This window comes from Lepus europaeus, chromosome 8, assembly GCF_033115175.1.
Source record: "Lepus europaeus isolate LE1 chromosome 8, mLepTim1.pri, whole genome shotgun sequence".
Classification (NCBI taxonomy): Eukaryota; Metazoa; Chordata; class Mammalia; order Lagomorpha; family Leporidae; genus Lepus; species Lepus europaeus.
In genome coordinates this window covers 18561517-18583440 of record NC_084834.1, presented here as the reverse complement: position 1 = coordinate 18583440, position 21924 = coordinate 18561517, and the positions used below count along the sequence as shown (strand labels likewise).

At 41.2% G+C, this 21924-nt stretch overlaps 1 protein-coding gene across 1 annotated transcript in view; it reads left to right on the top strand.

Moving 5' to 3' along the window:
* Nucleotides 1-21924, top strand: part of LOC133765873 (arylamine N-acetyltransferase 2-like) — a 79459-nt gene that overhangs the window by 26410 nt on the left and 31125 nt on the right. The gene's annotated exons all lie outside the window — the stretch shown is intronic.

Here is a 21924-nt window from a genome sequence, read left to right as displayed (position 1 = left end):
ACAGTGAGAGAGAGAGAGAGAGGCAGATAAAGGTCTTCCTTCTATTGGTTCACCCTCCAAATGGCTGCCATGGCTGGTGCGCTGCCCCGATCCAAAGCCAGGAGCCAGGTGCTTTTCCTGGTCTCCCACATGGGTGCAGGTGCACAAGAACTTGGGCCATCCTCCACTGCCTTCCAGGGCCACAGCAGAGAGCTGGACTGGAAGAGGAGCAACTGGGAATAGAATCCGGCGCCCATATGGAATGCGTAGGATTAACCAAGTGAGCCATGGCACCAGTCCCAAGATTGATTTTTAATTATCTTTATATACAGAAGATAAAATTAGTATATACTAAGTAAATACTTCAACAGACTGCACCCACACAGACACACAAGACATAGAGTACTGTTCGAGTAGTAGTTTTACCGTTAATTCTCATAGTACAACATATTAAGGACAGAGATCCCACACAGGGAGCAGGGGCAGAGTGACTCCCATTGTTGATTTAAGAACTGACACTCTTATTTATGATGTCAGTAATCATCCGAGGCTCTTGTCATGAGCTGCCAAAGCTATGGAAGCCTCTTGAGTTCATCAACTCTGACCTCATTTAGACAAGGCCATATCAAAGTGGAAATTCCTTCCTCCCTTCAGGGAAAGGTACCTCCTTCTATGATCCCATCCCATTCTTCATCAAGATTCTTTACAATTATTTTTATATAAAGAAGATCAACTTAGTATATACTAAGTAAAGATGTCAACAGTTTGCACCCACACAGAAACACAAAGTATTAAGTACTGTTTGAGTACAAGTTATACCATTAATTCACATAGTACAACACAGGAAGGACAGGATCCTACATGGGGAGTAGGTGCTCAGAGACTCCTGTTGTTGATTTAACTATTGACACTCTTTTTTTTCTTCAATTTCTTTTTATAAATTTTTATTTAGTAAATATATATTTCCAAAGTACAGCTTATGGATTACAATGGCTTTTCCCCCCCATAACTTCCCTCTGAAGGACCCCAAATCTGGGAATCCAATGCGCTTGGGTGGTCACCCAAAAACCCAACCTCCAGACCAGAAGATGCAAGAGCAAGAGGATTTTTATTAGGCGTTTGCGCAAATGGGCTCCCCAGCACCACAGGCAGTCGAGAGAGTGAGAGAGCCCTGAGCAGGGGTTGCAGCAGTTTTTAAAGACAATAGCCACCTGATTAACATATGTATGCGGGGCGTTTGGTGATTAGCTATTTTGAAGGGCAAACTCTTGTTGCGATTTTAGCGAGGGAAGGGGTAAGTTTATACAATGGTCACAGAACCTTATTGCAACTCTTTTTCGGACTTCGGCAAGTGTTATCGCGTGAGACAGTTAGAGCAGTTTCACAAGGCAGTTTCCCAAGGTTATTCTGCAGGCAGGTGGAGACACAGTTATTTTAAGGGATGTCTACTGTCAGCAGCTAAACTTTTTAACCCTTTACTATAATATTATTTTAATATTTACTTTTAGCAGGGGTCTTACACCTCACACCCGCAACCCTCCCAACTTCTGCTCCCTCTCCCATTCCATTCACATCAAGATTCATTTTCAATTATATTTATATACAGAAGATCAATTTAGCATATATTAAGTAAAGATTTCAACAGTTTGCACCCACACAGAAGATAAAGTGTAAAATACTCTTATTTATGACATCAGTAATCACCCGAGGCTCTTGTCATGAGCTGCCAAGGCTATGGAAGCCTCTTGAGTTCGCCAACTCCAATCTTATTTAGACAAGGCCATAGTCAAAGTGGAAATTCTCTCCTCCCTTCAGAGAAAGGTGCCTGCTTCTATGATGGCCGATTCTTCTTTTTTTTTTAAAGGTATACTACAGCACTATTGGCTATTTGAAAGAGCTTGGGTATTATGGGCTAGGTGACGTCTCTGCAATAGAAGCTTCTTCTCACCCTCTTTCTTGCCCATTAGTTACAGTCTTTGATTTGCTTCCACAGTTTGTCATAAGAAAGAACACGAAGTTCTTGGTGTAATTCTGAATTCAAATGTTGTGGACATTGGGTGAATTGCTTGATAAACGGTCTGGCTCCTCATAGGTAAAATGGGACAACGTGTGCTTTGCAGTATTAGTCCCTTTTCAGTGACTAAAACAAAATACCTGAAGGCACGTAGAGCATAAAGAAAAGAGATTTACTTTGCTCAGAGTTTTGAAGCTGAAAGTCTGAGATGCAGCAGCCCCATCTGATGCGGGCCAGCCGCACCTGTCGAACGGAACCTGAAGGAGGGAGTGGGAATGAAAAGAGGGACAAGGGCACAGAGAATGGAGCCAAGACAAAAGTCTGATCAAGGCTCGTTTATTCCAGCATCTCAGCGATATTTTATACATAACCAGCTGCAGCTCAAGGCAACACAGAAGTGAACAACACAGGCAAGCAAGTTATCAGGCTTTCTACAGCACAATCATAACATAGTTAATTTTGGCGGAGTGTTCTTGTTTGATCATTCTCCTGAAGCATGAGAATAGGTGACTTCTTTTCCTCCCAGGAATTCCACAAGCCAAGACTGACCTTGACTTGTCTATGACTTGTTTATGGGCTGCCTACATCTCCCCCTTTTTTATTTAATTGAGAATGGCCTCTGTCTTAGGTTGCCCTCAGTCATCTCTGTCCTTACCCGTCATCGGTAACTCTGGCAGCTTGGCCTAGAGCCCTGTCTTAGGTTGGTACAGGATGCTGAGCGTCTTACCCGTCTCTGAGTACCATTCCAGCCCAACATTAGGTGAGAGATGAAACATACAGCCAAATATCAATTATTTTTTATTACAAAGGAGGTTTAGTACGAAGTTTTAAACGATGAATGTCAGTCCATACAGACTGCAGTGAAGTCAGCATAAAATGCAGAACACACGGAAAACATCCCATACAAAGTAGGAAGAGCGGTAACGGTCCAGCCAGCATTAATAACAAATGAATCCATTGAAACCCTCCAAATGTTAGGGGGTTAGTAATAAACATATGTTGCATTTCAGTCTTAAGTTTATCAATGACAGACTCTATATATATGGCACGTTGTTAGTAATGTTAAAACAACATCCCCCAGGTACAGATTTACAGCTTATATGATCTTTTAACAGCAAGTAATCGATAGCTGCGCCGTTTAAAAGCACTCCTGAATGAACTTGATCCAATTCTTCAGCTATATTGGACAGTCCAGTAGCAGTAAGATTAATTGTTTTGGTCACTAAACATGCAAGCCTTCACAGTCCACGGTTATTTCCAAAGGCCAGTCCAGGAACACTTACTACTGGTACAGCCATGGCAAGGGCAGTGTCCTCTCCTATTAGGACGACGTTGCCATTACAGTCTTCAGGTGAAGCATGCCGCCGACGCGTTCTATCCGCCACTGTAAATACAGATGTCAGCATCGGGGCCACACGGCCCAGGGAGCAATTTGGGAAGTTATCAGAGGCTAACAATGTAAAGGCATATTGGCTGTATAGAAAAACCCATCCCTTAAGAGCCCGCGTCCCATTCTATTACTGGATCAGGTCCATTCTATGGATTGGTGATAGGATCCCTCCATTTCACCATTGTTCTTTTTGCAGCTGGTTTTAAACAGTTAGAATTTAACAGAGACATCAAGAGAACATAATAGATTACTTTAACTCATTGCTTTAACAGAGGATCAGATTTTGATTTTATGTCAAAGAAAATAGACTAATAGTTTTATAACCAAAAATGTCTTCTTCCTATAACATTTTGCAACTTTCTCACACCTTCTGTAACTTACTCAAACCTTTTTTTTTCCAATATAGAATAAACTAGCCATTAAGATAAACAATTTTTACAAACCCTATCCTTCCTTTATTTAAAAACCTCTTTTCCTTTTAACTTTCCTTATCAAGAACACGCTTTTATACTTCTGACCTTTTACATCAAAATGATGGTATCTGGGACTGCAGCAGTCAATGGGAGAGTAACTTTGTTCAATTTCCTGTAATCCACAGTCATTCTCCAGGTTTCATCTGATTTCTTAACAGGCCAAATTGGATTATTCCTTTTAGTGGTTATGGAAATCATCACTCCAGCATTAATATAATTTTTTACTGTTTTAGATATTTTCTTATGTCCACCTGGAATTCTGTATTGTTTACACTGAATAACCTTAGTTGGCCCTGGCAGCAGTACAGGGGCTTGATATAATTTTTTTACCACTATCTAGCGGTTTGACTCCAAAGGGCAGCATTTTCTTTTTCCCAATTTACATTTATCCTGTACTGCTTTTTTAATTGTTTGCACATGCATCAGTATGCAGATAACAAAATCCATCCTCACCTTCCCAAAGCCTATAGTTCATTCCCCTTTTCTACTGGCACCAATTGCAAACCTCAATAACTTTTGGAGGCTGTGCACTCCGTAACTTGCCATCCCAATTCTCACTCAATCCTGAGCAGAGAGCCCATTCCTTTGCCAAAGAGGCCAACTGAGGGTCTTTCCAGCCAGGAACATTACAGGTTACACATGCAACTTCAGTTTTCTTTTTAAAGAAAGGCATTGCTTTGTATACTTGCAGATCCTGCTAACTTTGCCAATTTGTGACAGCAAATTATTTTTCAGCTGTCTGCTGTGCACAGACTTAGTTACTTTTAGTTTAATCCGCAAGAAATACGCTGCAAGCCTTGTAGTGCACACTAAAATTATTTAGAGGAAAGATGGTAAAGGAGCATAGATTAACAAAATATTGCAATAAACATGGCTCCATTGCTTTAATAATACTATAGCAAGACGGTCCACTGATCCCTGTAGGGAGGGCCCGAGGCTGGCCCCACTTCCAGTTTCCTGAACTCTGTTTTTTAATGAAATACCTTCTTTATCAGTTTTGGAGTGACATTTTTGGCCCAATGCCTTCCCCTTTAGCACCGGGGGCAAATCCCAGGAGGAGCCTTATTTTGATTTTTGACTTTTGGACAATTTTTTGTACTGCCCACATTTATAGCACCCTTATTTCTTGGGCATAGCTCTCCTTGATTATTTTTATAATGACATACCTTGTAGAGCGGCAGGTCCTGAATGTCCTGTTTTTAAGTGAATCCGTTTTGCTAATCCCTCATTAAAGGAACTGTCACAGAACACCTCAGTCACAGTAGCCAATTGATCCATGCCTGTGTTGTACTTATGTTTGGTAGAATTTACAGTATTGTGGGCATCACTAGGCAATCTTCACACAGCACTGGAAAAGGATCCATACTGAGAATTAAACATCATCAGTAATCATCACGGGCACGTTTAAAGTTCAGCTTGACTGCGTGTTCCCCCGGAATGAAACAGCAGCAGCAGAGGCTTGCTCCGGCTCCCTCTTAAAGCCCCCAAGGACAAGGGTGGCTCATTGCTGAGATTTTAGGCAAGCAGTGCGTCCGGTCCCGGATCTTGGCCAGAGAGCCGAGACATGAAGCATGCCCACCTGTTTATTAGAAACATTCCTTTATCCCCCTCCTCGGGAACTGGCCAGGCTCCCAAGGAGCAGGAGAAGGTCATCCGGCAGCAAAGTTACTTGTCTGCCAGAGCCAAACCTAGATACAAGCCTCTCCATCCCAAATATCTGTCCTTACATTTAGCCCTAGGGTTGCATTGAGAGGTAGACATAATTAGCACATCATAAGAATACAATACAAATTTTTCATACAAGCATACATCCAGCAATCAAACACAGTAATACTCAATGTATTTTAAGGATAAATTGAAACGTATCTGAGGGAATTAGCCTCTTATTATCTGTAATTATTACATTTTTGCAGGTTTGTGTAATCTTGACTATTTGCAGCATATTTTGATTTACATTATTTTGTAAAGCAAACCAAGCATAATCTGTCCAAGCATTCCTATCAATAATAGGGGTAGAGTTAGCACATAATACAGAAACAGAATGGGTAGTCCAGACACTTTGTCACCACAATTCCTCATTTCACATAGTAATATTAACTTTATAACAGATAACATTCACTTCAAATGAAATATTCAAATGCAGGGTGGGGGATGTCCAGTGTACACTGATCTATATTTTTTACTTCCAGGTTTCTTATCCACAACACCCTCTTCAACAAACCAAGGACTAATTTTTTCAGCAGCACTGATAAATTGCTCTATGGGTTTGTTTCTTTAACCCTATTCTCTACATCTGCAATAAAGTTTTCACAGCCTTTGTCATGGCTTGCTTTGTTTCTTTAAATGCGCATTTAAATCTTTTCCGAGCAAATCCCAATGTTGCTCATCCACGACTCCTTCTGCGAACCAAGGACTGACTATTCCTATAGCATTAATGAACTGTTCTATGGTTCGCCTTTTTTAACCCTATTCCCTGCATCTGTAATGGAGTCTTTATAGCCTTTATCACGGCCTGCTTACCTTGTGCTTGTCCCATAATTGCCCCTTTCACACCTATCCAGAGGCAAGCGGTATTGGGTACTTACCGTCTTCCTCTCATTATTGTGTTGTCGCTGCAGCCTTTCTGGCGGGGTTCCTCACTTCTGTCCCTCGTATTCAGGTCCCTGTTAGGGCGCCACCTGATGCGGGCCAGCCGCACCTGTCGAACGGAACCTGAAGGAGGGAGTGGGAATGAAAAGAGGGACAAGGGCACAGAGAATGGAGCCAAGACAAAAGTCTGATCAAGGCTCGTTTATTCCAGCATCTCAGCGATATTTTATACATAACCAGCTGCAGCTCAAGGCAACACAGAAGTGAACAACACAGGCAAGCAAGTTATCAGGCTTTCTACAGCACAATCATAACATAGTTAATTTTGGCGGAGTGTTCTTGTTTGATCATTCTCCTGAAGCATGAGAATAGGTGACTTCTTTTCCTCCCAGGAATTCCACAAGCCAAGACTGACCTTGACTTGTCTATGACTTGTTTATGGGCTGCCTACACCCATCCATCTGGCCTCTGGGGAGAGACCCTTGGCTCTGTCACTTCATGGCAGACAGCATCATGGAGGGAGTATTGTGCAAAAGAGAAATCACATGGAAGACAGAAAATGAGAGGAATGTTCAAACATCAAAATTGCTCTTTTAAGTCACTCGCTCTTATGAGAACAACTAACTCATCAGTACTAATCTCATCCAAAGCAGCTCCCTCAATAACCTGATTACCTTGTAGAAGTCTCACCTCTTAAAGGCTTCACAACCGCCAAGCATCACCAAAGACCAAATTTCCAACACATGAGCCCTTGGGGACAAACCCAGACCTCAGCAAATCTACAGTGGAACCTGGAGTAAACGCCCAATGAATACCTCATGGCAAAGCTTTGTGTGAGTGTTTATTTCCCACTCAGCCCATGTTAAAAAATCAGTGACAAATGCCTGTACTCACCTGCAGGATGCCTCCTCTGTTCCTGGAGGAATAGCAGCTGAGAATAATTTCACCACATACCCCACTTCCTTGTCTCTTTGTTATCTAGGCCTGCTTAAGCATGCAGAGCCCCCATCAATCCCCAGAATTATGTCAAAAAGGACACCATCTCTTGGGTAAGTGCTATAGAAATTGTGGCACTCAGTGCATGGAAAAACCTCTTCCAGCAAGAATGAGTATTCCTTTTTTTTAACTGGGGCAAACTGGAGGGAAGACCAGGGAAGTGCCAAGCTGTGGCGCAAGCTGCCGAGGAGCTACTGTTTAACACCACATTAACTCCCAGATGCAATCTCTTAGAAACAGACCATCAAGAAGAATGTGTAATAAGTCTCATTGGAAAGAAAAGAGGGCTGCGTGTTCCAGTCTCTTTTCTGCACTGCTTGTAGGTCAGAGTCTACATGTCCTCTTAAAACCAACTCTTGGCTTTGCATCAAGGGACAATTGCACATTCCTAATCCCTTCTGCTTCCAAAGCTAGGAGATTCCTTGGGTACAGTCAGTCAACTGGTAGCTGTAGAAGTTGGGGTGCTCAGTGCATGTCATAAAACTCATCCAGGAAGAAACAGAGTTGAAATTTTTGAACTCCTCCCAGAGAATTAAGCTCATGGAAGTGCTTGCATGCCTATACAAAACTGCTACTCTTTTCTGTGTGTTGGAGGCCACCCGACAAACCACACGGAGACGTAGCACTCAGTCAATTCATCACCACGTTTTTTGCCTCATTGCGTTCCAGGTCAAAGTAGGGGGCCCGGCGATGAGGGACTGGAGGCCGTCTCCCTGGGGAAACTCTTCAGCCTTCAGCCATGAGCACCAAGAAACACAAGGATATATACCCCAGGCCCCATACAGATAACATTCATTGTGTGCAATCATGCATAGCGCAGGAACGAAACAAGTTTACAAGGTAGCAAAGATCAGGGTACAAGTTCTGCTGATAGAGCAAAGAACATCATAAACCTTCATCAGAAGTCACATCCTGCCTGCAGGAATGTGGGATGAAAAATCTTGTGCCTACAAAACAAAAGCACAGGAAACAGGATTAGATAAGGGACAGCCTCAGCCTTTGCATCTCATGTCGGGCCAGGGCCACTAGCCCCGACATCTCCCCCTTCTTATTTGTACAAGAATGGCCTGGTGTTTATGCTAACCAGTGTCTACACTGTCCAGAGGGCTGCGGGGGAGGATCCATCCCCCACAAGTCCCTCGCGTTAAACGCTGAATGGCGTGGACTCGTGCCTGTCTTAGGTGCCCCGCAGCACTTTCTCTGCTTACCCATCATCAAGGATACAGGAAGCATGTCCAGCCCTCTGTCTTAGGTTGCTAGAGAAGCCTGCAAGTGCTTACCCGTCGTTGACTACCGGTCCACCCTAAGAACAGTGTAGGAGCAAGCAGTCAATGAGGCAGTTAGGAAGAGAGAGACCGAGGCTTCCACGGCATATCACATACAGCAGCCCCCTGTTTTACAGAGTGTCCTTGAGGGTATGTACTGTCCTTTTGATAGCCTCTCTGTTTGCGCACATTGGAATGGTGGGAACGTTTGGTTGTTTTACTTCACATCAGTCTACAGGCAGGCAGAAGACAGAGGTTGTGGGGGCCGGCTCCCCACATCTGTGGTCTACAGAGACATCTTCTGTTTTTCTAGTCTCCTAAATCTAGAAGGTTTAGGACAAAGTACCCTGGGATGGGAGATGTAAAACCTAGGTCACCTTATATATGGATGCACTCCTTCTAAGGATTAATGGACCTAGAGCTATCACTGGGGTGATCTGGGAGAAGGCTCAGAAAATACCAGTGTGCTTCTCCTGGTATCATGGGCTACTTTTTTTCTGTCCCTTAACAACCTGATGCAAGCTACTTAGAAGCCAGAAGGTTAAAATAGCCCCTACAAGAGCTCTGTCTTAAACGCCTTCTAAGGAGACAAGGCGCTGCAGTGTTTCTGGAAGCTCTTTCTCTGCATTGCTTCTGTGAGTTCAAGACCCTGGAAAAAATTCTGCAATTCATATAAAGCTGCTTTTTTCTGTGATCTGGAAGAACATATTGTATGTGCTTAGTTTGCTCTGCTCCCAGAGTTACAAAGGTTAGGATGCTGACCTTTGGGTGAAAACAGTAAACGTTGGGGACTCAATGTGTGGACAAACTCCTGCCAAGAAGAATTAATAGATCTGTAGTTATCCCTGGGATGAGACAAGGGAACTCACAATGTGCAGATCTGCTTCTGAAGCTGCCAGTGGGCTATCGTTTGTCACCCTTTAGCTACAGGACATAGTTCATTACAAGCCAGGCTCCCCAGCAACCCTTGGAAGAATGTGTGATAGACAGGGAGCTGCAGGAGTTTGGAAAGCCCTTCTTCTACACCACTTCTGGGTGAAGAGCTCCCTGGAACACACCCATGTAACACCAATGCTTTTTCTTTGTGGTCTAGAGATACTTGTTCATGTCTAATTCCCTCCACTCCCAGAACCAGGAGATTTAAGATGCAGTCCTTCAGGTGGAAGCTCTAATAGTTGAGATGCCTAAGGTACGCACAAACTCCTCCCAACAATTCCAACAGACCTAGAATTGCTGTTGGCAATACTGAGATAGGCAATTATCTGATTTAACATGCAGAAGTCAACACAGAGAGTCACAAAAATTAAGGAATACACACACACACACACACACACTATATATATATATATATATATATATACACACACACACACACACACACAATGAAAGAGTAAGTGGAATCCCCAGAAACTGTTCCCAATGCAAATGACATAGTGGTTTACCTGACAGGGAATTCAAAATAACAGTCATAAAGATATTCATCAGAGTCAGGAGAGCACCAAAGAGACAGAACAACAAAGAGCTAGAAGGTACTAAAAAGTACCAAGTAGAAATCATGGATTCGAAATACTATAAGTGAACTGAAAATGTAATAGGGTTGTTCAACAGGAGACTAGATTAAGATAAGCCAGCAAAGAGTACCTCATCACCCCATGTCAGCAGGAAGTAGCTCTAAAGATAGATCATCGTCCCTCTACCCCTCCTGCACTTTTGGGACTAATGTAATCCCATACAACTCCTGCTTTATAAAAAACAAAAGGGGGGAATGTTAGGAAACTGGGGCAGTTTTAGCCAGGTGGCTGCATGGCCCAGCTACCTGAGCCAGGCTCCACCCCCCATCCTAATGTGATTCACTGCTCCTGCTTCCCTGCCCACCCTCAGGCAAAGTTTTAAAAGGGCCTGTTCCTAAACACGTGCTCTCTCAGCTCTTCCCTCCTGCTCTCTTGGTTCTTCTCTCTTGGCCCTTCTCTCCTGCGCTCTCTTGGCCTCTCTTGGCTCCTCTCATCTCTCTTCTCTCTCCTCTCTCTTAGCTCCTCTCCTGTTTCTCTCTTATACTCTCTTTCTCTCTCTTTCCCTTTGTCATCCCTTCACTCTTGTCTGTTGGGTGTTCCCCAATAAACCCTTTCCCTTAAGAAAAAAAAAGAGGGAGGTGCCTTTCTCTGAAGGGAGGAGAGAACTTCCACTTTGACTATAACCTTGTCTAAATATGATCAGTCAGCGAACTCGGAAGGCTTCCATAGCCTTGGCAACTCATGACGGGAGCCTAGGGTGGTTACTGGTGCCATAAACTAGAGTGTCAATTTGTTGAGTCAACAACAGGAGTCACTGTGCACTTGCTCCTCATGTGGGATCTCTGTCCTTAATGTGCTATACATTGTGATTTAATGCTATAACTAGTACTCAAACAGTATGTTTCACTTTGTGTTTCTATGTGGGTGCAAACTGTTAAAATCTTTACTTAATATATACTAAATTGATCTTCTGTATATAAAGAGAATTGAAAATGAATCTTGATGTGAATGGAAGGGGAGAGGGAGTGGGAGAGGGGAGGTTTGTTGGTGGGAGGGAAGTTATGGGGGGAGCCATTGTAATCCATAAACTGTACTTTGGAAATTTATATTCATTAAATAAAAGTAAAAAAAAAGGTAAGTTAGATCAAAAATAGGTTACAGGAAATCATTCAATCTGAGGATCAAAAAAAAGAGTACTAAAAAAAGAGACAATCCTGAGACTTACAGAATATCATCAATTGAAAATCAACCTGCTTATTATCAGTGGTCCACAAGGAGAGCAAGAGAAAGGGACAAAACATGTTCAAAAATAATAACAAAGAATTCCCAAGCTTGGGGAAGAAAATAGAAATCCTGATCCAGGACACCCAAAAGACACCAAACAAAAATGAATCCAAAGAGACCCACAGCAAGACATAATAAAACCAAATTGTGGAGGTAGGAGGATGGCCAACCAATAATATTTTACCAAGTAATTTTTCTTTCAAAAATAAAGAGGTAAACAAGGTTCTCAAAGAGAAATTGAGAGAGTTCACAACCACTAGTTCCTCAAGCTTAAGGGAGAAGCTGTTAATGACAAACATGAATACACTGAAGTCCCAGATAAAAGCGAGTTCACCACCAAATCTAAAACACCAGCTTCATTATGAAGGTGAGCAAATCAATCACATCTTTAGATTGAAGGTTGAAAGTAGAAACAATTTAAAATGTACAATAATTTGTTAAACAATATAAATTTTTTAAAGTTAAAAATTGTGACAATGAAACATAAAACAAGGGTGAAGGGAGAGCAAGTGTGTAGACTTTTCATATACACTCAAAATTAAGTTATATCAGCTAAATATAGACTACTATGAGATGTCTTACATAAGCATCAAGATGCCTACGAAGCAAGACCCTACTATGGACAGACAAAAGATTTGAAGCATACCACTATAGAACCCCATTCTGGTTTCAGAATGGAAGAGAGAAACACAGGAAGAAAGGAACAAAGGACCTACCAAATAACATGAAAATAGTTAGCAAAATGCAATCTAGGTAAGTAGATTAAACTCTCTGATCAAGACACATTTAAAATTGTATATTTTTATAGGTTTGTATTTATTTGAGAGGCATAGATACAGACAGAGAAAGGGAGAGACAGACAGGGAGGTGTTCCATCCGCTGGTTCACTCCCCAAATGGTCACAATGTCAAGAGCTGGATTGATCCAAACCCAGGAGCAAGGAGTTTCTTCTGGGTCTCCCAAGTGAGTGCAGAGGCCCAAGCACCTTGTCCATCTTCCATTGCTTTCTCAGGCCATAGGCAGAAAGCTGGATTGGTAGAGGAGCAGCCAGGACATGAACTGGAAGCTCTATGGGATTTCAGCACTACAGGCAGAGGCTTAACCTACTATGCCACAGCGCTGGCCCCCTTAAATTGTTTTAAAACAAAAATGAATTAAAAATAAAAAAGAGAAGTCCCAAGATACCAATATATTCTGCCTACAAGAGAATCCACCATCTAGGATATACTTAGATTAAAACGGAAAGAATGGAAAAGAAAATTTCACACAAACGATAACAACAAAAGAACAATGGCAGCTACACTCCTGTAAGATAAACCAGAATTTAATCAATAGCTATAAAAAAGTGATTAAGAGTATAATTACATTATGGTAAAGAGGTCAAATCATAAAAAGACTATAAAATATGGCCCCAACATTTTCATATCTAAATTTAGAAAGCAAATATTAAGAGATCTCAAAGGAAAATAGATGCAAGTCAATAGAGGACTTCAATATCCCATTTTAAACCTTATACATAAGATCCAGACAGAAAATCAATAAGAAAACTTTCAAATTGAGCCATACTTTAGCCAAGATGGATGTTTAGAGAAAACAGAACTTTCTACTCAACAGCAATGCACACACATTGTTCTCAGGTACATGTGAGCATTCTCCAAGCCGGATCATGTTAGACCACAAAAAAGCAAGTCTTACAAAATTTTAAGATCAAAATTCTATCCTATATTTAAACCACAGTGGTATGAAAGTTAAATGAAATGAAGATGAATAAGGGAATTTTTTTTAAATTGAAAATTAAACAATATGTTCTGAAAAAACACTGGGTCAAAGAAGAAATTAAAATGGAAAATGCCAAGAAACAAATAAAAATGGAAACACAACATCAAGACTTAGAGGATGCATCAAGAGCAGTTCTAAAAGGGAAGCTTAGAACAAAAAAAAAAATAAAAACCTACATTGAAAAAAGTTTTACACAAAGAACTTAACACAACATCTTAAAGAGCAAAAAAGAGAGAGAGAGAGAGAGAGAGAGAGAGAGAGAGAGAGAGAGAGAGAACTAAGCCCCAGTATTAACAGAGGGAAAAATCAGAGACGAGAGAACAAATAAGCAACATAGACTCGAAAAAGATCAATGACACTAAGAGTTGGTTTTTTGAAAGGATAGAACAGAATTGGCAAAACTGTAAAAAATAAGAGTTAAAACTCAAAAAGTATAACGAGTAATGGAAGAGGGAGCATTATAAACTGTGGAGACCGGGCGGGGTCGAATATGAGATGTGCGTGAGAAGCCTGAAGGATACTTCAGAGAACAGGGTCAAAAGTCACCGTGCGTTATGTGCTAATCTGATAATGTTCCTTGGCCAGATATCGCAACTCACTTTCTTATGCAGCTGCAGGCTGTATCTGTCCTTGAAGGCAAATATTTTTGCTACTTTTTTAATACAAATTGTTCCTTCAGAATATATGAAACACAAATATTAGCTCCTTTGTAAAAAATATATTTCCTTGAACTAATCTTGTTTTCCTAGTACTACCCACCCCCGGTGAAAGCATGCTGTGAGTATAAAAGCCCTTTGATACTAATAAAATTGGACAATTGCCCTGACAGTAGTCCCGGCCCATTCTTCAACTCTTGGTTCCAAACCACTCTGGAAAACACCACAATAACAACAACACAGAAAAAGAAAGGATCAGAGGAGATCACCATTCTTCACAGAAACAGAAAAAGGTGAGAATTCCTAAAGAATCGCAAAACATACTATCATCACTCATTTTCTGCTACTATAACAGAATAGCTGAAGCTGGGAAATTGATAAAGAACAGAGATTGCTTGTGGTCCTGGAGGCCTGGAAGTTGGAGCATAAATGCTGGCATCCGGGCCGGGGCTATTTGTGGTGAACACGGTGAAGGGCATTGCATGACAAGGAAACAGAGGAGGGGGCTATCTCAGATTCCCTCTTCTTACAAAGCCACTAATAGAGGGGCCGGCATCATGGCATGGCAGGGTAAGTCATCACCTGCAACACTGGCATCCCATATGGGCAGCAGTTCAAGTTCTGGCTGCTCCTCTTCCCATCCAGCTCCCTGCTAATTCACCTGGGAAATCAACAAAGATGGCCCAAAGCTATAGTAATCAAAACAGAATATTATTGGCAGAAAACCTGACACATAAGCTAATGAATGAGAACAACCAGCTCAGAAATAAGTCCATGTATTTATGGTTAATTAATTTTTAAAAGGTGCCAAGAACCCAATGGATAAGGACTTTTTCTTCAATATATGGTGATGAGAAATTCAGCATGCACATCCAAAGACTGAATTGCAGTCCTATCTGGCTTCTTATATAAGAACCAACTTAGGGGCCAGCGCTGTGGTGTAGCAGGTAAAGCCATTGCCTACAGTGCCGGTATCCCTTATGGGTGCTGATTTGAGTCCCGGCTGCTCCACTTCTGATCCAGCTCTCTGCTATGGCCTTGAAAAGCAGTAGAAGATGTCCCAAGGGCTCCTGCACTAACATGGGAGACCTGGAAGAAGCTCCTGGCTCCTGGCTTCAGATAGGCGCAGGCTAGTCATTATGGCCAACTGGGGAGTGAGCCAGTGAATGGAAGACCTCTCTCTCTCTCTGCCTCTCCTTCTCTCTCTGTGTAACTCTGACTTTCAAATAAATAAATAAATATTTAAAAATAAATAAAATATACAAAATGGTATCACAGCAAATTAAAAAAAATATTTCTGCAATGCAAAGGAAACAGCAGAGCAAAGAGACAACACACAGACTAAAAGGAAATATTTGTAAGTCATAAATTGTATAGGGGGCGGATATTGTATAAGATGGCGGATAGTGAGGACGTGCGCCATAGTTGGGGAAAATAAAGTTTCATAAAAGTGGAATTACTGTAGCCTCAGGAAACGATTCAAGAAAAAAAACTGCAGAGGAAACGCTTCCGGATCTAGTGGATGTGACACAGAGGACCTACAGGGAGCCCACCACGTGGAAACCCAACCGCGGGAGACGAGCCACAGAATCTCGCCAGCGTGCGAACAAACGGGAGGTAAGACAAAGGCGTCAGAAACCCGAGACATTGGGGGGAAAAGCAGAGGCCTCTCTATTCACTCACTGAGCAAAACAAAGAGCAGGTGCCATTTTACATATCTAAAGCGCCGCCACAAACTCAGTAACTTTGGAACTTTGGTGAAACTTGAGAACACATTGAGGGCTGCATAAACTCTTTGTGTGGTCCCAGGGGTAGATCAAATGAATACTCACAGAGGCCAGATTTCAACTACCCTCAATTCCACTCACCGGTGCCGAATTACTTCCCAACTGAGTGAAAAAAAAAAAAGAGAGAGAGAGAGAACAATCCAGCAAGGAGCAAGGGAGTGAACAATCTGGGTGAGTCGCTTTTTGCACAGCCTTAAACCTGAAGAATCAAGCATAGCTCTCTGGAAACACCCATCACAGCCTCTAAGGATCCATCAAAGCAGACAGCCCACTTAGAGGCATAGTATAACGAGAAAAAAAACCACAGCAAAAAAAAAAAACATAAATTATCTCCAACATGCCAAACAACAAACGTAGAAGCCGAGGTAACAAGAGCAAGGAAGACACTATGATGCCTCCAAATGAACAAGACACCCCAATGCAAGATTATGAAGATGAAGAGATAGAGGAAATGCAAGAAGCGGATCTCAAAAAACTGATAAGAACATTAAGAAGTTCTCAAAAACAAATTCTTGAACTACAGAAATCCTTAATGGACAAGATAGAAAATCTCTCTCGTGAAAATGAAATATTAAGGAGGAATCAAAATGAAATGAAACAACTAGTAGAACACGAAACTGTGATAGTGACAAAAAACCACAATGAAATAAAGAACTCAATAGACCACATGACAAACACATTAGAAAGCCTTAAAAACAGAATGGGTGAAGCAGAAGAGAGAATATCGGAATTAGAAGACAGAGAACAGGAAAGGAAACAGTCAAACCAAGAAAAGAAGAAGAAATCAGAAATCTAAAAAATACTGTCAGGAATCTACAGGATACTATTAAAAAACCCAACATTCGGGTTCTAGGAGTTCCTGAAGGCATGGAGAGGGAGAAAGGATTAGAAGGCCTTTTTAGTGAGATACTAGCAGAAAATTTCCCAGGTTTGGAGAAGGACAGAGACATCCTAGTACAGGAAGCTCATAGAACCCCTAATAAACATGATCAAAAGAGACCCTCACCATGATACGTCGTAATCAAACTCACCACAGTGAAACATAAAGAAAAGATCCTAAAATGTGCAAGAGAGAAACGTCAGATTACTCTTAGAGGATCTCCAATTAGACTCACAGCAGACTTCTCATCAGAAACCCTACAAGCTAGAAGGGAATGGCGAGATATAGCCCAGGTACTAAGAGAGAAAAACTGCCAGCCCAGAATATTATATCCTGCAAAGCTCTCATTTGTGAATGAAGGTGAAATAAAGACCTTTCACAGCAAACAGAAATTGAAAGAATTTGTCGCCACTCGTCCAGCCCTGAAAAAGATGCTTAAAGATGTCTTACATACAGAAACACAGAAACATGGTCACCAATATGAAAGAAGGTAAAGGAAGGAAACCTCACAGCAAAAGATCACAGGAGTCTCAAACCATATATTAGAAAAAAATCTTTGGCAAATGACAGGGAAAAGTTACTACTTATCAATAGTCACATTGAATGTTAATGGCTTGTACTGTCCAGTTAAAAGACACCAACTGGCTGATTGGGTTAAGGAACAAAACCCATCTTTTTGCTGCTTACAAGAAACTCATCTTTCCAACAATGATCCATACAGACTGAAAGTGAAAGGCTGGAAAAAGATATACCATGCCAACAGAAATGAAAAAAGAGCGGGCGTAGCCATCTTAATATCAGACAACATAAACTTTACCACAAAAACTGTCAGGAGAGACAAAGAGGGGCACTATTTAATGATTAAGGGATCCATTCAACAGGAAGATATAACGATGATCAATGTATATGCACCTAATCACAGGGCACCGGCTTATTTAAAAGACTTGTTAAGGGACTTAAAGGGAGACTTAGACCCCAATACAATAGTACTGGGGGACTTCAATACTCCACTCTCAGAGATAGATCAACAGGACAGAAGATCAACAAGGAGACAGTAGATTTAAATGACACTATAGCCCAAATGGATCTAACAGATATCTACAGAACATTTCATCCTACATCTAAGGACTTTACATTCTTCTCAGCAGTACATGGAACCTTCTCTAGGATTGACCACATACTAGGCCATAAAGCAAGTCTCAGCAAATTCAAAAGAATTAGAATCATACCATGCAGCTTCTCAGACCACAAAGGAATGAAATTGGAAATTAGCAACTCAGGAATCCCTAGAGCACGTGCAAACACATGTGCCGCGGACCGGCTCTCGCGGAGTCACCAGACCCGAGGGAGAACGAGGGGTGAAAGCACAGGAGAAACAGGAATCGGCGGGGAAATGACAGACAGACACGCACACCTCTTTGAGTATGCTGTTGCTGCAGTTGTCTGCCTGCAGTTTATTGGCGGGAAAACCAGAGTTTATATAGGGAAGCTTACATTGCTGAAGACAAAAGAAATTCCAAGATTACAAAAACTTGTTAAGGCTAATGGGGTTACATGATTAACTTTACAAGAGACACAGGGAGACATTGTGGTGATGATTTGCAGTCCTACTTTTAAGAAAAGGTAAAGGTCAGGTTACTAGCTAACCTCTCATTAGGAGAACCTGGGACAGGGGAGTTATCAGATGGTGGTGCTTGTTAGCCCAAGTCCCATATATCACCTAGGTAAGATTGAATGTAGCTTTCTCATCCCTATGCTGCCTAAACCTTCTGATAACCCGGAACCTAAATCACACCTCAGCTCTCTAAAACTCACACCTCAGCTCCCTTTGTTTTATCTTGTCCAGGGTGTGCTGTTTTTTGTCAGTGTTTAATGCCTCCTCGTAAATTGCCCTAATGACTGGTGGGCCAAAGTCTAAAGTGTTTTTTGTTGATTTTTGTGAAATGCTTATTGGCACTACTTGACTCCCTTGTTTCTAATCATGGTGCACTTGTCCTAACGCACTACGTGGCATAACTACTAAATACAAAATTACTATTAATGTTGAGACACATTGCCTTATTAACCAGCAGTAATAAGTCTCCTACTTCTTAGTACGTAGCCAAAAGCCTTTACGACTGTTGGCTACACAGAAACCACTCGAGGCCACACTCCGCAGAAGTTCTCACCTCGGCCCTGCAGCCTTGGACCCCCCAACGCAACAAAAGTTTGCTACGCAGGTGTCACAACAGCTGTGGGTCCAGCACACATGGAGATTGAACAACTTGCTCCTGAATGAACAATGGGTCATAGAAGAAATTAAAAGAGAAATCAAAAATTTTCTGGAAGTAAATGAGGATAAAAGCACAAGATACCAAAACCTATGGGATACAACAAAAGCAGTGTTAAGAGGAAAGTTTATATCAATAGGTGCCTACATCAAGAAATTGGAAAGACACCAAATAGATGAGCCTTCAAGTCATCTCAAGGATCTAGAAAATCTGCAGCAAACCAAACCCAAACCCAGTAGGAGAAGAGAAATAATTAAAATCAGAGAAGAAATCAACAGGATTGAATCCAAAAAAAAATTACAAAAAATCAGCCAAACAAGGAGCTGGTTTTTTGAAAAAATAAACAAAATTGACACCCCATTGGCCCAACTAACTAAAAAAAGAAGAGAAAAGACCCAAATCAATAGGATCAGAGACGAAAAGGGAAACATAACAACAGACACCACAGAAATAAAAAGAATCATCAGAAATTACTACAAGGACTTGTATGCCAGCAAACAGGGAAATCTATCAGAAATGGACAGATTCTTGGACACATACAACCTACCTAAATTGAGCCAGGAAGACATAGAAAACATAAACAGACCAATAACTGACACCGAAATTGAAACAGTAATAAAGGCCCTCCCAACAAAGAAAAGCCCAGGACCAGATGGATTCACTGCTGAGTTCTACCAGACATTTAGAGAAGAACTAACTCCAATTCTTCTCAAACTATTCAGAACACTCGAAAAAGAGGGAATCCTCCCAAATTCTTTCTATGAAGCCAGCATCACCTTAATTCCTAAGCCAGAAAAAGATGCAGCATTGAAAGAGAATTACAGACCAATATCCCTGATGAATATAGATGCAAAAATCCTCAATAAAATTCTGGCCAATAGAATGCAACAACACATCAGAAAGATCATCCACCCAGACCAAGTGGGATTTATCCCTGGTATGCAAGGATGGTTCAACGTCTGCAAAACAATCAACGTAATACACTACATTAACAGGCTGCAGAAGAAAAACCATATGATTCTCTCAATAGACGCAGAAAAAGCATTTGATAAAATACAACACCCTTTCATGATGAAAACTCTAAGCAAACTGGGTATGGAAGGAACATTCCTCAATACAATCAAAGCAATATATGAAAAACCCACGGCCAACATCCTATTGAATGGGGAAAAGTTGGAAGCATTTCCGCTGAGATCTGGTACCAGACAGCGATGCCCACTCTCACCACTGCTATTCAATATAGTTCTGGAAGTTTTAGCCAGAGCTATTAGGCAAGAAAAAGAAATTAAAGGGATACAAATTGGGAAGGAAGAACTCAAACTACCCCTCTTTGCAGATGATATGATTCTTTATTTAGGGGATCCAAAGAACTCTACTAAGAGACTACTGGAACTCATAGAAGAGTTTGGCAAAATAGTAGGATATAAAATCAATGCACAAAAATCAACAGCCTTTGTATACACAGGCAATGCCACGGCTGAGGTAGAACTTCTAAGATCAATCCCATTCACAATAGCTACAAAAACAATCAAATACCTTGGAATATACTTAACCAAGGACGTTAAAGATCTCTACGATGAAAACTACAAAACCTTAAAGAAAGAAATAGAAGAGGATACAAAAAAAATGGAAAAATCTTCCAAGTACAGTACATGGATTGGAAGAATCAATATCATCAAAAGGTCTATTCTCCCAAAAGCAATACATTCAATGCAATACCAATCAAGATACCGAAGACCTTCTTCTCAGATCTGGAAAAAATGATGCTGAAATTCATATGGAGACACAGAAGACCTCGAATAGCCAAAGCAATCCTGTACAACAAAAACAAAGCAGGAGGCATCACAATACCAGATTTCAGGACATACTAAAGGACAGTTGTAATCAAAACAGCATGGTACTGGTACAGAAACAGATGGATAGACCAATGGAACAGAATAGAAACACCAGAAATCAACCCAAATATTGACATCCAACTTATATTTGATCAAAGATCCAAAACTAATCCCTGGAATAAGGACAGTCTATTCAATAAATGGTGCTGGGAAAATTGGATTTCCACATGCAGAAGCCTGAAGCAAGACCCCTATCTTTCACCTTACACAAAAATTTACTCAACATGGATTAAAGACTTAAAGCTACGACCGGAAACCATCAAATTATTAGAGAGCATTGGAGAAACCCTGTAAGATATAGGTACAGGCAAAGACTTCTTGGAAAAGACCCCAGAGGCACAGGCAGTCAAAACCAAAATTAACATTTGGGATTGCATCAAATTGAGAAGTTTCTGTACTTCAAAAGAAACAGTCAGGAAAGTGAATAGGAAACCGACAGAATGGGAAAAAATATTTGCAAACTATACTACAGATAAAGGGTTGATAACCAGAATCTACAAAGAAATCAAGAAAATCCACAACAACAGAACAACCCACTGAAGAGATGGGACAAGGACCTCAATAGACATTTTTCCAAAAAGGAAATCCAAATGGCCAACAGACACATGTAAAAATGTTCAAGATCACTAGCAATCAGAGAAATGCAAATCAAAACCACAATGAGGTTTCACCTCACCCCAGTGAGAATGGCTCACATTCAGAAATCTACCAACAATAGATGCTGGAGAGGATGTGGGGAAAAAGGGACACTAACCCACTGTTGGTGGGAATGCAAACTGGTAAAGCCACTATGGAAGTCAGTCTGGAGATTCCTCAGAAACCTGAACATAACCCTGCCATACAACCCAGCCATCCCACTCCTTGGAATTTACCAAAAGGAAATTAAAGGGGCAAACAAAAAAGCCATCTGCACATTAATGTTTATTGCAGCTCAATTCACAATAGCTAAGACCTGGAACCAACCCAAATGCCCATCAACAGAGACTGGATAAAGAAATTATGGGACATGTACTCCATAGAATACTACACAGTAGTAAGAAACAATGAAACCCAGTCATTTGCAACAAGATGGAGGGATCTGGAAAACATCATGCTGAGTGAATTAAGCCAGTCCCAAAGAGACAAATATCATTTATTTTCCCTGATCGGCGACAAC